At 47.6% G+C, this 16,125-nt stretch overlaps 1 protein-coding gene across 6 annotated transcripts in view; it reads left to right on the forward strand.

Moving 5' to 3' along the window:
• The window catches only part of tanc2a (tetratricopeptide repeat, ankyrin repeat and coiled-coil containing 2a), a 1,096,529-nt gene that overhangs the window by 386,310 nt on the left and 694,094 nt on the right, over positions 1-16,125 (forward strand). Inside the window, exon 2 of one of the 6 annotated variants that reach the window (XM_085966622.1) lies at positions 6,697-6,768. The exons of the other annotated variants lie outside the window; for them this stretch is intronic. The gene's annotated coding sequence lies outside the window, so the exon portion shown is untranslated. The remainder of the gene's footprint in view (positions 1-6,696; positions 6,769-16,125) is intronic. 6 annotated transcript variants of the gene reach the window in all.

A 16,125-nucleotide genomic window follows, 5' to 3' on the forward strand; every position in this document is an offset into this window, starting at 1 on the left:
GTCTCGTCTCTCTCGCGCCCCCCCCGTCTCGTCTCTCTCGCGCCCCCCCGTCTCTCTCTCTCGCGCCCCCCCCGTCTCTCTCTCTCGCGCCCCCCCGTCTCTCTCTCGCGCCCCCCCGTCTCTCTCTCTCGCGCCCCCCCCGTCTCTCTCTCTCGCGCCCCCCCCGTCTCTCTCTCTCGCGCCCCCCCGTCTCTCTCTCTCGCGCCCCCCCGTCTCTCTCTCTCTCGCGCCCCCCCGTCTCTCTCTCTCGCGCCCCCCCGTCTCTCTCTCTCGCGCCCCCCCCGTCTCTCTCTCTCGCGCCCCCCCGTCTCTCTCTCTCGCGCCCCCCCGTCTCTCTCTCTCGCGCCCCCCCCGTCTCTCTCTCTCTCGCGCCCCCCCGTCTCTCTCTCTCGCGCCCCCCCGTCTCTCTCTCTCGCGCCCCCCCGTCTCTCTCTCTCGCGCCCCCCCGTCTCTCTCTCTCGCGCCCCCCCGTCTCTCTCTCTCTCGCGCCCCCCCGTCTCTCTCTCTCGCGCCCCCCCGTCTCTCTCTCTCGCGCCCCCCGTCTCTCTCTCTCGCGCCCCCCCCGTCTCTCTCTCTCGCGCCCCCCCGTCTCTCTCTCTCGCGCCCCCCCGTCTCTCTCTCTCGCGCCCCCCCGTCTCTCTCTCTCGCGCCCCCCCGTCTCTCTCTCGCGCCCCCCCGTCTCTCTCTCTCGCGCCCCCCGTCTCTCTCTCTCGCGCCCCCCCGTCTCTCTCTCTCGCGCCCCCCGTCTCTCTCTCGCGCCCCCCCGTCTCTCTCTCTCGCTCTCGCGCCCCCCCGTCTCTCTCTCTCGCGCCCCCCCCGTCTCTCTCTCTCGCGCCCCCCCGTCTCTCTCTCTCGCGCCCCCCCGTCTCTCTCTCTCGCGCCCCCCCGTCTCTCTCTCTCGCGCCCCCCCCGTCTCTCTCTCTCGCGCCCCCCGTCTCTCTCTCTCGCGCCCCCCCGTCTCTCTCTCTCGCGCCCCCCCGTCTCTCTCTCTCGCGCCCCCCCCGTCTCTCTCTCTCGCGCCCCCCCGTCTCTCTCTCTCGCGCCCCCCCGTCTCTCTCTCTCGCGCCCCCCCGTCTCTCTCTCTCGCGCCCCCCCCGTCTCTCTCTCTCGCGCCCCCCCGTCTCTCTCTCTCGCGCCCCCCCGTCTCTCTCTCTCGCGCCCCCCCGTCTCTCTCTCTCGCGCCCCCCCGTCTCTCTCTCTCGCGCCCCCCCGTCTCTCTCTCTCGCGCCCCCCCGTCTCTCTCTCTCGCGCCCCCCGTCTCTCTCTCTCGCGCCCCCCCGTCTCTCTCTCTCGCGCCCCCCCGTCTCTCTCTCTCGCGCCCCCCCGTCTCTCTCTCTCGCGCCCCCCCGTCTCTCTCTCTCGCGCCCCCCCCGTCTCTCTCTCTCGCGCCCCCCCGTCTCTCTCTCTCGCGCCCCCCCGTCTCTCTCTCTCGCGCCCCCCCGTCTCTCTCTCTCGCGCCCCCCGTCTCTCTCTCTCTCGCGCCCCCCCCGTCTCTCTCTCTCGCGCCCCCCGTCCTCTCTCTCCGTCTCTCGCGCCCCCCCGTCTCTCTCTCTCGCGCCCCCCCGTCTCTCTCTCTCGCGCCCCCCCGTCTCTCTCTCGCGCCCCCCCCGTCTCTCTCTCGCGCCCCCCCCGTCTCTCTCTCTCGCGCCCCCCCCGTCTCTCTCTCTCGCGCCCCCCCGTCTCTCTCTCGCGCCCCCCCGTCTCTCTCTCTCTCGCGCCCCCCCGTCTCTCTCTCTCGCGCCCCCCCGTCTCTCTCTCTCGCGCCCCCCCGTCTCTCTCTCTCGCGCCCCCCCGTCTCTCTCTCTCGCGCCCCCCCGTCTCTCTCTCTCGCGCCCCCCCGTCTCTCTCTCTCGCGCCCCCCCGTCTCTCTCTCTCGCGCCCCCCCGTCTCTCTCTCTCGCGCCCCCCGTCTCTCTCGCGCCCCCCCCGTCTCTCTCTCTCTCGCGCCCCCCGTCTCTCTCTCTCGCGCCCCCCCGTCTCTCTCTCTCGCGCCCCCCGTCTCTCTCTCTCTCGCGCCCCCCGTCTCTCTCTCTCGCGCCCCCCGTCTCTCTCTCTCGCGCCCCCCGTCTCTCTCTCTCGCGCCCCCCGTCTCTCTCTCTCGCGCCCCCCGTCTCTCTCTCTCGCGCCCCCCGTCTCTCTCTCTCGCGCCCCCCGTCTCTCTCTCTCGCGCCCCCCGTCTCTCTCTCTCGCGCCCCCCCGTCTCTCTCTCTCGCGCCCCCCGTCTCTCTCTCGCGCCCCCCCGTCTCTCTCTCTCGCGCCCCCCCGTCTCTCTCTCTCGCGCCCCCCCGTCTCTCTCTCTCGCGCCCCCCCCGTCTCTCTCTCTCGCGCCCCCCCGTCTCTCTCTCTCTCGCGCCCCCCCCGTCTCTCTCTCTCTCGCGCCCCCCCGTCTCTCTCTCTCTCGCGCCCCCCGTCTCTCTCTCTCTCGCGCCCCCCGTCTCTCTCTCTCTCGCGCCCCCCGTCTCTCTCTCGCGCCCCCCGTCTCTCTCTCGCGCCCCCCGTCTCTCTCTCGCGCCCCCGTCTCTCTCCCTCTCGCGCCCCCGTCTCTCTCCCTCTCGCGCCCCCGTCTCTCTCCCTCTCGCGCCCCCGTCTCTCTCCCTCTCGCGCCCCCGTCTCTCTCTCTCTCGCGCCCCCCGTCTCTCTCTCTCTCTCGCGCCCCCCGTCTCTCTCTCTCTCTCTCGCGCCCCCCGCCTCTCTCTCTCTCTCGCGCCCCCCCCGCCTCTCTCTCTCTCTCTCTTGCCCCAGTCGTGCATGCGCAGAGGAGGATTGGGTGCGCATGCACGGCTCCGCGATACCGCACATGTGGAGCGGGCTTCAAAGGCGTTGGTGTTTTTATGGGCTGTTCTCCCGCTCCAGCTGCTGTCCGGCTCTGCACAGCATTTCAATTCAACTGTGCGGCAGCTTGATGATTAGTGCGCGGGTGCGCACCTTAGAGGGAACAGTGCTTGGATATGAAGCCTAGCTATTCTTAACTCTAGCATTCATTTCTTGTGTCCACGTCTGGCTCAAGGCTGTGCTGAGTTCTGGAGCTGAGTGGTTCTGGTGCAACTCAAACTGAGCATCAGTGAGCAAGTTTTTGGTGAGAAAATGCAGCTTGATGACATTGTTGATAATTGCTTTCATCACTTTGCTGATAAGGTGGTATCTCATCAGGTTAGATTTGTATTATGTTTTGTGGCTAGGGCATACCTGGGCAATTTTCCACATTGTTGGATCGATGTCTATATCATAGCTGCACTGGAACAGCTTGGCTGGGGTTGAGGGTGGTTAGTTAGGGCATGCAACACTACAGCTAGGGTGTTGCTGGAGCTCCTAGCCCTTGCTGTGTCCAGTGTAGTCAGCCATTTCCTAATATCATGTGGAGTGAATTGAACTCACTGGACAGTTGCATCTGTGTTGGTCAGGACCTTGGGAGGAAGCCAAGTAGGATAGTCCATGCCTCATATTTGGCTGAAGAGGCTTGTAAATACTTCAGCATTATCTCTTGCACTCATGTACTGGGTTCTACCATGGTTGAGAATAGAAATGTTTGTGAAGTCTCTTCCTCCCATTAGTACCCTGATTGTCCACCATGATTCTTATTCGGTTGTGGCTACAGAGCTTTACTCTGAATAAAATAATTCCAGACATTAATATTCTAACCATATGTTGTACTTGATCTGCATATAACTTTTCTATGTATATGCACCTTAAAAATTACAATATTTCACTAAAAGCAGCAATATCACAAATACTGCCTGGATGCTCAACATTGAGGAGACTAACTGTTTCCAGTGGCAGAAGAGTCAGAAACTAGAGGCCACAGATTTAAAGTGATTGGCAAAAGAACCCGAGGCGAGATGAGGAGAATTTCCTTCCTGCAGTGAGTTATAATCATCTGGAATGCTCTGCCTGAAATGGTGGTGGAAGCAGATTCAATAATAACTTTCAAAAGGCAATTGGATAAATATTTGACGGGGAACATTTTGCAGGTCTATAGGAAAGGGCTGAGGAGTGGGACTAATTGGATGGTTCTACCAAAGAGCACAGGCACAATGGGCTGGATGGCCTCTTTCTGTGCTGTATCATTCTATGATTTCAATAAAGCTGTAGTTTTTGGCCCCCACTGTAAACTCAGTTCCCTTCCCACTGATTTCATTTTCACCTCACTGGCTACTTCCTCAGACTGAAACAGAGCGTGCAGAACCTTGGTGTCCTTTTTAACCCTGAGCTTAAGCTTCAAGTACCACATCCTATTCATCACCAAGGCTACCTGTTTCCACCTGCATTACAGTCCACTCCTACTGCAACCCTTCTGATGTTGAAACCCTTGTCCATGGTTTTGTCACCGCTACTCAATTACCCCAGTTCCCTCCTTTTATGGCCTCATCATCCACCCACCAACTGTCTGTATCCTACCTGCACCAAGTTCCACTTGTCCAGCACCCCAGTCCTCTGAGCTACAGATGTAGGACATGCAGAAGCAGAGTTCTTTGTCTGGATCTCTGTCTTCAAGTGTATTAAATTTAAACTCCTTGTCTCATCTTAAAATCCCTCTGCAGTTTTGTCGCACACTTTCTCTTCAATCTCCGCCAGCCTTCTATCCCCTTCCTGCACCTTTCCGTCCTCTGACTCTGCTCTTTGTGCATCCCAGACTCTCCTTATCTCACCATTGGTGGCAAAGTTTTCAGCTCCTTAGCCTTACTCTAAAACACCCCCAACCTAAATCTCTTTGCCTCTTAATTTCTTTCTCCTCCTTTAAAATCCTTCTCGAAACCCCTATTTTCCACCATGTCTCTGGTCACTCTAATCTCTCTCCATAGGTGAGTCCATTTTTCTTTTGATTTCAATTTGTGAAGTGCTGGGGACATTTTTTTTTTTTTTTTTAAGTTCAAAGATTTAAATAAATGCCACTTGTAATTTCCATAAATATTAGTATGACATAAATACTTGATTTTAAGGTAGTCCTTGATTTAAACAGGTATGGCTGCACAAGAATTGCATATTTATCAAGCAAGTTGGCTGACAATCATATGGGGTAAATGAGGGCAAATGGGGAGGTACTATTTGTAGAAAAGGGACCATCTTTAGAGTAAGGATACAGCAGGCACCTTAGTTATCGATGTTATGGGTGTTGAGAAAGGAGAGGAGTTCTATGTTTGTAATGGATTTTCCGATTTTAGTCCACTTAGCCTTTTGGTGAATGTGAAGGATCTTGACCTGAGCATTGTCCATATAGTCTCTTCATACAAGTTTTCAAGTAGGTTTTTGCAGCTCTGGGGTGTGACCATCAAGGACATCAGTATGACGTAGCAGAGATCTTGGACAATAGCTAGTCCAGGAGATAATAGGATGTGAATACGACGACGATGCTTTAGAAAGGTGCAAATAGTTTGGCCCAGCAAAATGCAACCCAGACACTGACTATTTATGCGCTGCATCAGTACATTGGTGTATTGTAGTACTAGATCACTTCTTGTTTAACAGCCAGTTTAAAACAGTTTGAGGAATTTGGTGCTTGGTTTTTGGCAAGTAGAAATGTACTTCATTTAAACAAATAATCTCTCCGTTTGCAAATTGTAAGCAGTGAATATTTTTATAGAATTCTTTACGGATCCTTGCCTATCCTTTTATTAGAGGGAGTGCTGTCTCTTTTGCAGCTGAGAGAATGGATTTGTGAGAGTTTAAACAGTAAGAAAATATACTAAACCGAACTACCCTGCAGAACTACATGCCTGGATGAACAAAGACAGATATTTCCTTTGTAACTATTAGAATGTGGATTTCACCAAAATGAGAAACAGGTTATAAGTGCCTGTATTTTGGCCTTTCATTTCAAACTTGCTGACTAGCATCCTTATCTATTCCACCGCCCTACTCAGGTATCATGTTTCTGGCAGTCACAAAAGGTTAGTCGATTGCTGGTACATTGTGATACTTAGCTGTTATTATACCTTTAATGTTCATTTTCCCTGGAAAACATGAGCACAAATCAGTCTCAGAGAAAATTGGTTAAGATCGTTCAACATTTACCCTGATTTGAATGCTACAAGAGATGCTGGAAACAGTGAAATGTTCCTCCCCTTCACATGCAAAGTTGTACGGCTAAGCTAATATGCATCATGCAAATATAATTTATTGCCAGGCAACCATAGGCTTTTCTGTATGACAGAAAATATCTTGTTGGATTAATGTGTGGGAGGTTGTCACTGGATTAAATTGTCATCAAGTCCTGAAGCAGGGAAAGCATGGAAGCAGAATGTTCTGGAATTATTAGTTTGTTGAGTGAGTGACATGAAAAGCCCTTGGATTTGGTGATGACTTGAGCTACTTTGGAGGAGAAGATTTCATTAAAGGAGAGAAATGTAACTGGATCATTTTGACCTATAAATTTATCAGTGTGTATCAAAGTTCATCAGCCTATATTAAATATAGCAATGATATAAGCTGATTGTTAATCAAATAAAACCCTATTTTCTTGTGTCAAGGGAATATTAGAAAGGGTAAAATAGTTTGTGCCAGCTTGAAATAATTTCAACAATATTTTATTCAGTTCAATTTCTGGAGCAAGATTTTGTTCTTTCAGAACTTTTAGTTCTGCACATTACTATTCATTGTCATTACAATGTTCCGAACATGACCGGGGTGGGGTGGGGTGGGGTGAAGGTTAAACAATAATGAATTAAAGCAGTTATCTTGATTTATTTTATTTTTTGGTCAGCTGGCATCTGACATGCGCAGAAACCCACCACCAGGCTCAAGAGTCTCCACGCCAAACTACTGAGCAATCCATGTAAGTAGAGTTTCCGTTTACCTGATGTGGAGTGCATAACGTCTCAATGTAGGAATATACCTCACTTACCAAAGCCCAGAGAACTGGGCTGGAGTTGGCAACACTTAGGGACCCCCCCCCCCCCCCCCCCAAAGTATGGTCAGAGGTTATTGCTGGAGTTTAAACAGCTAAAACCATACAGCTTACCAGCGTAAAGCACTGATAAGCTTCCTGATCCTCAGCAGCTAACTCCACTCTTCCGGTTAGCTTATTGACTTGCAGGAATTACATGGGAACAATTTCAACCTTCAATGTCAGGTCTTCCACGAATTCCCATCAATAAGCCAGACTGGCTGGTCATTCATCAACAATACTCTGGAGTACTACGGATCTGCGTGCTTGAAGTATTAGATTACTGAGTGTGCATCAGAGGATCAACATAGTCCCATCATCAGGCTTATCATCTTGGAACCACCTTGATCACAAAGAAGCCGAGCTTACTTCTACAGCCTCCCACCATCCAAGTCGGATAATCACCAGTTGATTATTAGACAACTGAGTAGCACTGATTTGAGCTCTAGCGAGGTCGGCAAGCACCAGGACCTCTTACTGACTATGATTGTGAGCAGTCACAAGATATGTAAGTATAATATTGCCTTGGCTACAACTTGGAAAAAACCCATACCTCATTGAACAGTGGTTTCATTATTTGCAGGTGTGGAGCTCCAGCAGCAACTGATTCAGGCTCAAAATCAATCAAGCTAGACTCCAAATCCTTGGTGGCTGTTCCAGCATTTATTCCAAGCCTTGGGGCCTTTTGGCAGATGTCTGGTGGACAAGACCTATGGAGCATAGCTTGCAATATGCTCAGACCTCCAAAACCAATGCCATGTACTAATCTCATCACCAAATGATTGAGCCAGGCCCCAACATAGAGGGCTTCAGCAAAAAAAGTGCCATGATAATAACCAGGATGCTGAGCAGCAGGTCAATGTAGGCCAACCTTCCTTGCAACCATTTTCCCTTTTTGTCACAAATCCACTTCACAACTTAATCTTGGATCTTACACATCAGGCAAAGAAAGTCTGTACCTGTACTAGGTGTTCAGAAAGCAGAAACGCTTTTTGAATACATGTGTTGCACATCACAGCATTTGGGAGTTTTTTTTAGTCAATTTGCTATCCATTCAGCTACTTGTCCTCTGACCTTGCCCTAACCTTTGAAATGAGCCTGCTGTGTGTTCCCTGATCAGAGGCCTTTTGAAAATAAAAGAATTGGTTTGAGAGACAGTAGGAGGGTGTGGTAAGAGGGTAAATGTCTCATACGAAACATGGCACTTTAGTGTCAGCCTGAATTCTGTGCTCAAGTCTGATGTGAGTGCTACCAATTGAGCCGAGCTGACACCTGACTTGAGTGGCTTGTTAAGATTTGACCCTGTTGGTGTGGGACTGGAGTCAAATATCGGGCAGACCAGATATGAGCAGCAGGTTTCCTTCCCTGAAAGTTATTAGTGAACCAATTGGGTTTTTACAACAATCCAAAAGCTCATGGTTACTTTTACTGGTACCAGCTTTTCATTTCCAGATTTTTTAAAAACCTGAATTCAAATTCTGAAACTGCCATGGTGGCAGTTCACTGGATGATTATCCAAGCTTCTAGATTACTAGTTCAGTAACATACTGCTGTACCTAGGATGTACTCCATGGGTGGGATAGAATTCGCTAATGAGGAAGATGAAGTTACTTAGGGGTGTTAGTTGACTCGTCACTCACTGTGTCCAAACAGTCTGAGATGGCAATAAACAAATAATCTAGGATGTTGAGTTATATTGCGAAATCTGCTGAAGCTGTACACGATTCTGGTCTGGCTGAAGTTTGAGTATTGCATGCAGTCTGGTCACCATAACATAGAGGCAATCTAGGCCTTAGAGAAGGGTAACCACACTGATCCCTGGTATAAAGGAAAGGGCTTTGAGGAGTATCTTGATAAACTAGGGTGCTTCATACTCGAGAGATGTTTCAGCACTGACCTTGTAGAGATTTACAAAAAAAATTAGTGGAGCAAAGAAGTGAACCAGATATACCAGGGTAGCAGGACAAGAGGGATCAGGCTCAGGATTGTTAAGGGTAAATTTGGGCCAGATACTTGGAAGTAGTTCTTCACACACAAAAGGTGATTAACAGGAGGAACTGATTGCCAGGAAAAGTGATTGAGGTCAGGAACCTGGGTTCATTTAAGAAACAGCTAGCAGAATATGGTGCAATAGCAAAATACTGCGGATGCTAGAAATCTGAAATAACAACAGAAAATGCTGGAAAAACTCAACAGGCCAGGCAGCATCCGTGGAGAGAGAAACAGAGTTAACGTTTCAGGTCGACCCTTCGTCAGAACTGGAAAAAAGCAGGAAATAGAATAGATTTTAAAGCAAGTTAGGGGCTGGGAAAAGGGGGAGGGGAGTTTCTCCAGCGTTTTCTGTTGTTATTAGCAGAATATGGTGATGGTTCTGGAACATAAGAACATAAGAAATAGAAGCAGGAGTAGGCCATTTGCTCCTCGAGCCTGTTCCACCATTCAATAAGATCATGGCTGATCTTCAACCTCAACTCCACTTTCCTGCACTTTCCCCATATCCCTTGATTCTCTTAATATTCAAAAATCTATCGAGATCTCTCTTGAATATCCTCAACGACTGAGCCTCCACAGCCCTCTGGGGTAGAGAATTCCAAAGATTCACCACCCTCTGAGTGAAGAAATTTATCCTCATCTCAGTCCTAAATGGCCGACCCCTTATTCTGAGACTGTGACCCCTGGTTCTAGATTCCTCATCCAAATCATTGATATAGATTGTGAATAGCTGAGGCCCAAGCACTGATCCTTGCGGTACCCCACTAGTTACAGTCTGCCAACCCGAAAATGACCCATTTATTCCTACTCTGTTTTCTGTCCGTTAACCAATCCTCAATCCATGCTAGTATATTACCCTCAATCCCATGAGTCCTAATTTTGTTTAATAACCTCTTCTGTGGCACCTTACCAAATGCCTTCTGAAAATCCAAATACACCACATTCACTGGTTCCCCCTTATCTATTCTGCTAGTTACAACCTCAAAAAACTCAAACCAGATTTGTGGCAACAAGAGCAGGTCAGAGGCTAGGTATTCTGCAGCGAGTGTCGCACTGCCAGACTCCCCAAAGCCTTTCCACCATCTACAAGGCACAAGTAAGGAGTGTGATGGAATACTCTCCACTTGCCTGGATGAGTGCAGCTCCAACAACATTCAAGAAGCTCAACACCATCCAGGACAAAGCAGCCCACTTGATTGGCACCCCATCCACCACCTTAAACATTCACTCCCTCCACCACCGGTGAACCATGGCTGCAGTGTGTACCATCTACAAGATGCACTGCAGCAACTCGCCAAGGCTTCTTCGGCAGCACCTCCCAAACCCGCAACCTCTTCCACCTAGAAGGACAAGGGCAGCAGGCGCATGGGAACACCACCACCTCCAAGTTCCTCTCCAAGTCACACACCATCCTGACTTGGAAATATATCGCCGATCCTTCATCGTCGCTGGGTCAAAATCCTAGAACTCCCTGTAACAGCACTGTGGGAGTACCTTCACCACACGGAATGCAGCGGTTCAAGAAGGCGGCTCGCCACCACCTTCTCGAGAGCAATTAAGGATGGGCAATAAATGCTGGCCTTGCCAGCAACGCCCACATCCCATAAGCGAATAAAAAAAAAACACGATTTCCCTTTCATAAATTTGTGTTGACTCTGCCCAATCCTATTATTATTTTCTGAGTGCCCTGTTACCACGTCCTTAATAATAGAATCTAGCATTTTCCCTACTACTGATGTCAGGCTAACTGGTCTGTAGTTCCCCGTTTTCTCTCTCCCTCCTTTCTTAAATAGTGGGGTTACATTTGCTACCTTCCAATCCGCAGGAACCGTACTAGAATCTATGGAATTTTGGAAAATGACAACCAATGCATCCACTATCTCTATAGCAACCTCTTTCAAAACCCTAGGATGTAGGCCATCAGGTTCAGGGGATTTATTGACTTTCAGTCCCATTAATTTCTCTAGTATTTTTTTTTACTAATACTAATGTCTTTCAGTTTCTCATTCTCGCTAGACCCTTAGTTCTCCACTATTTCCGGGAAGTTTTTTGCGTCTTCCGTGAAGGCAAACACAAAGTATTTGTTTAATTTCTCTGCCATTTCCTTATTCCCCATTATAATTTCTCCTGTCTCAGCCTGTAAGGGACCCACATTTACTTTCGCTAATCGTTTCCTTTTTAGATACCTATAGAAGCTTTTACAGTCTGTTTTTATGTCTCTCGCTAGTTTACTCTCATACTCTATTTTCCCTTTCTTTATCAATTTCTTAGTCCTCCTTTGCTGAATTCTAAAATCCTCCCAATCCTCAGGCTTACTATTTTTGGCAACATTATAAGCCTCTTCCTTTGATCTAATACTATCTTTAACTTCTCTTGTTAGCCACAGTTGGACCACTTTTCCTGTGGAGTTTTTGTGCCTTAAAGGAATGTATATTTATTGTAAATTATGTATTAATTCTTTAAATGCTAGCCGTTGATTCTCTACCATCATACCTTTTAATGTAGTTTCCCAATCTACCTTAGCCAACTCGCCCTTCGTACCTATGTACTGTAGTTTGCTTTGTTTAGATTTAAGACCCTAGTTTCGGATTTAACTAAGTCACTTTCAAACGCAATATAAAATTCTATCATATTATAGTTACTCTTCCCTAAAGGCCCCTTTCTCGTTGCACAATACTAGATCTAAAATAGCCTGTTCCCTAGTTGGTTCCTCAACATACTGATCTAGAAAACTATCTTGTGTATATATTCCATGAATTCGTCCTCCACAATATTACTGCAAATTGGTTTGCCCAGTCTATATGTTGATTAAAGTCCCCCATGATCACTGTATTACCCTTGTTACATAAGCCTCTAATTTCCTGAGTTATACTCTGCCCTACATTACAACTGCTGTTTGGGGACCTATAAACAACTCCCACCAATGTTTTCTGCCCCTTGCTGTTTCTTACCTCCACCCAAACTGATTCTGCTTCTTTATTTTCGGAGCTAAGATCCTTTCTCTCTACTGTCTTTATCACATCCTTTATTATCAGGGCTACCCCTCCTCCTTTTCCATTTTGCATGTCTCTTCTAAAAGTTAAATATCCTGGAATATTTAGTTCCCAACCTTGGCCACATTGCAATGATGTCTCCGTAATGGCTATTAGATCAAACCCATTAATTTCTATCTACGCTATTAATTCATCTATTTGTTGCAAATGCTTCGCGCATTCAGATATAATGCCTTTAGCTTTGACTTATTTCTATTTTCCCCTGATGTCACCTTAGTCACTGATGCCTTATTACCTTTGTTACTCTCTCTGTCCCTTCCTGACCCACTCTGCTTATTTTTACCCAAAACTCTACTCTGTTCTGGAGCCTTGACATTTCTCTCGCTGCTTTTAAATTTACTCTTTCCTGAATCCTCCCATCCCCCCCACCACTTCATTAGTTTAAAGCCCTGTCTGCTGCCCTAGTTATTCGGTTTGCCAGGACACTGGTCCCAGCCTGGTTTAAGTGGAGCCCGTCCCAATGGAACAGCTCCCTGTTTCCCCAGTACTGGTACCAGTGCCCCATGAACTGAAACTCCTTCCTCCCACACCACTCTTCTAAACCTCTAATCTGTTTGTCCCTATGCTAATTTGCGTGTGGCTCGGGTAACAATCCAGAGATTATTACCTTTTGAGGTTCTGTTTTTTAATTTGGATCTTAGCTCCTCAAACTCCCTCAGCAGAACCTCATTCCTAGTTCTACCTATGTCGTTGGTTCCTATGTGGACCACGACAACTGGATCCTCCCCCTCCCATTCCAAGTTCTCCAGCCGCGAGGAGATGTCTTTAACCCTGGCACCGGGCAGGCAACACAACCTTTGGAACTCTCAGTCATGGCTGCAGATAACAGTATCGATCTCCTTAACTGTACTGTCCCCTACCACAACTACATTCCCTTTCACTTCCCCCACTTGAATGACCTCCTGCACCATGGTGCCATGGTCAGTTTGCTCATCCATCGTACAGGCTTTTCCCTCATCCGCACAGGTAGCAAGAACCTCATACCTGTTGGACAAGGGCAAAGGCCGAGGTTCCTCCAGCACTGCACCTGGGGGTCCCCTTACCTGCCCAAGTTGCAGTCATACCCTCCTGTCCCTGACCACTTACCAGACCTGTACCACTACCTAACCTAAGGGGGTGTGACTGCCTCCTGGATCAAAGTGCCCAGGTAACTCTTCCCCCTCCCTGATGCCCTGCAATGTCTGCACTTCCAGACTCCAGCTCAAAAACTCTGAGCTGAAGTTCCTCAAGATGCAGGCACTTACTGCAAACGTGGTTGTCCGGGATCACAATGCTCTCCACAAACTCCCACGTGCTGCAGTTACGGCACACCACCTGCACTGCCATCCCTATATGATCTTGTTTTATTTAATTAAATTTTATTAAATTTGTAGTTACATAACTTAGTTTACAGTGTAGTTTCTTGACTACTTGATCTAGATTAAGTTATGGGTACTGAAATTAAATATCTACCTGTAACACAAAGCACAAGTAGTGGAGGCAAAAAGCAACATCTCCTTCCCCCTCTTCTCCAAATTCCCACTCTTTCCAAATTCCCAAATAAAACACTGTTTAAGTACATTCCGTTTTAATCCCGCTCTATGCAGACCGCTCTGCAAGAACAAGATGATGTATCAGTGTGGCCTCGAAGAACTCTCCCAGTTGAAGTTGACACCCACCAGCACTCTCGGAATTTTGATATATTATCTGTCAACTTATATTAAAGCTGCCAATTTTCCTCTGGCATTTTCATTAGATTAAATGAAAGTTAGCTGGTGCCAACTGGTTCTAAATGTGAAAATCTTAACAAGTAATCTGGAGGATTAGTTTAGTACTGAAGTGTTTAATACAGAAGTGTTGAAAAATTTCTGGCAGTATTGCTAAATGCTTAATCATTTCTGGAGGTAACTGCTCTAATTCTGAATTATCTACATTATCAATTATGTCCCTTCATGTTTAACCATATTAATGCACTTCTTGTATCTTCAAAGGCCAGTTATGAGTCATAAAAGCACTCCTGATGGAAGCAACATTTTACAAGGTACTTAACAAGATACTTAGAGCGCAACGATGTTTGGAAGGTGCACTCAACCATGTTCCATACCTGTTGTAGCATTCAGACCTCTTCAGCACTGGGTTCTAGCACACAAGCATGTCTTCTCCAGCACCAAAAAAATAACATTTTTTAACTTTTGATTAGGAAAGGTGACTTTATACAAGGGTACATAGAGAAAATTATAACCTTATTGTGTTTTAGTATAAGCCTCAAAGGCACCTTCAGCACAAGTACCTTTATGTGCCATTATGACAAATTTTACTTATTATTTAAAGAGGCTTAAGGGAAAGGATCTGCTTTGCAATGTCTAATCTATTTTTCAAACCTAATCTAGGTCTTTCCAGTCACTCAGGCACACAACAGAAAGGTTTATACTTAGGTAAATTGCTGTGACAGCTGTACTCTAGAAGTCAGCCATTTTGCCACTTTGAGCTGTTTCCAGAATCCCATTCCTGTCTTGTGTACTGAGTTAAGAACATAAGAGATAGGAGCAGGAGTAGGCCATTCGGCCCTTCGAGCCTGCTCCGCCATTCAATGAGATCATGGCTGATCTTCTGCATCAATTCCATTCACCGGCCTTATCGCCATATCCCTTGATGCCCTTACTAGTCAGAAATCTATCGACTTCTGTTTTGCATATACCCAATGACTGAGCCTCCACAGCCCTCTGGGGTAGAGAATTCCAAAGATTCACCACCCTCTGTGTGAAGAAATTTCTTCTCATCTCAGTCCTGAATGGCCTACCCTTTACCCTGAGGCTGTGGCCCCTGGTTCTAGACTCCCCAGCCAAGGGAAAAATTCTCCCAGCATCCACCCTATCAAGCCCTGTAATAATTTTGTATGCTTCAATGAGATCCCCTCTCATTCTTCTGAATTCAAGAGAATACAGGCCTAGTTTACTCAATCTCTTCTCATACGACAGTCCCGCCATCCCAGGAATCAATCTTGTGAACCTTTGTTGCACTCCCTCTATGGCAAATATATCCTTCCTTAGGTAAAGAGACCAAAATTGTACACAGTACTCCAGGTGTGGTCTCACCAAGGCCCTATATAATTGGAGTAAGACGTCTTTATTCTTGTACTCAAATCCTCTTGAAATGAAGGCCAGCATACCATTTGCTTTCCTAATGGCTTGCTGCACCTGCACATTCACTTTTAGTGACTCATGTACAAGGACACCCAGGTCCCTTTGAGCATCTGCATTCCCCAATCTTTCACCATTTAGGAAATACTCTGCCTTTCTGTTTTTTCTACCAAAGTGGATAACTTCACATTTATCCACATTATATTCCATCTGCCATGTTCTCGCCCACTCACTGAGCCTATCGAGATCCCCTTGAAGCCTCTTCACATCCTCTTCACAACTGACACTGCCACCTAGCTTTGTTGTGATGTATTCTGGGTGCTGTGGTTTATATGGCATTGGAAAGATGTCAGCACCGTTTTTTAATTGTTGCTTGTTTTGGATGTAATTCAAGCAAAACTTGCCTGGACTACATTTGTCCTCCTTCATGCCTAAGGCAAGTTCCCAAGTTCCCGAATGCAGTATGCCAAGTTTGTTTTGAGTGTGTGAAGGACAACTGTTGTATACTGCAGCATCTGTAGTTAAATCTGGGCTACCTTTGGCCTACTTTCCAACCTGAATCTTAGTACACTTCTCTTCAGCCCTTCCCTAGGGCAGGGATAAAATTTAGCATTTAAAAAAAAAAAAAAATCTACATGCAAATTTTCCAAAATGGGCACCAATTACAGAGCAAAATGAACACTGCCGGTACCATCTAAAATACCACATATCTGTCAAGCTCTTTTTATTACTTTGAGTGGGAGCTAATGAGAACAGAAGGTGAGACCAATGCAAACCCATTGTTCTGTAATGAGCCTGTTCTAATTTTCAGAGTTTGGGATACAGAAACTAATTTTTTAAAGAAGTAAAACCATTGCCAAAAAATGATCCTATTTGTGAAAACAAGATCCTGGTAGATGATGCAGTGTTTCCAAAGGTTTTGAAATTTATCCTCTGGATTTTCTTCAAATTATTTTGAAGTACTTTTTTAAAATTCATTGATGGGATGTGGGCGTCGCTGGCTAGGCCTGCATTTAGTGCCCATTCCTAATTGCCCTTGAGAAGATGGTGGTGAGCCGCCTTCTTGAACCGCTGCAGTCCAT

The sequence above is a fragment of the Somniosus microcephalus genome, chromosome 24, assembly GCF_052327205.1.
Source record: "Somniosus microcephalus isolate GS21.2 chromosome 24, FLI_Smic_1.0, whole genome shotgun sequence".
Taxonomy (NCBI): domain Eukaryota; kingdom Metazoa; phylum Chordata; class Chondrichthyes; order Squaliformes; family Somniosidae; genus Somniosus; species Somniosus microcephalus.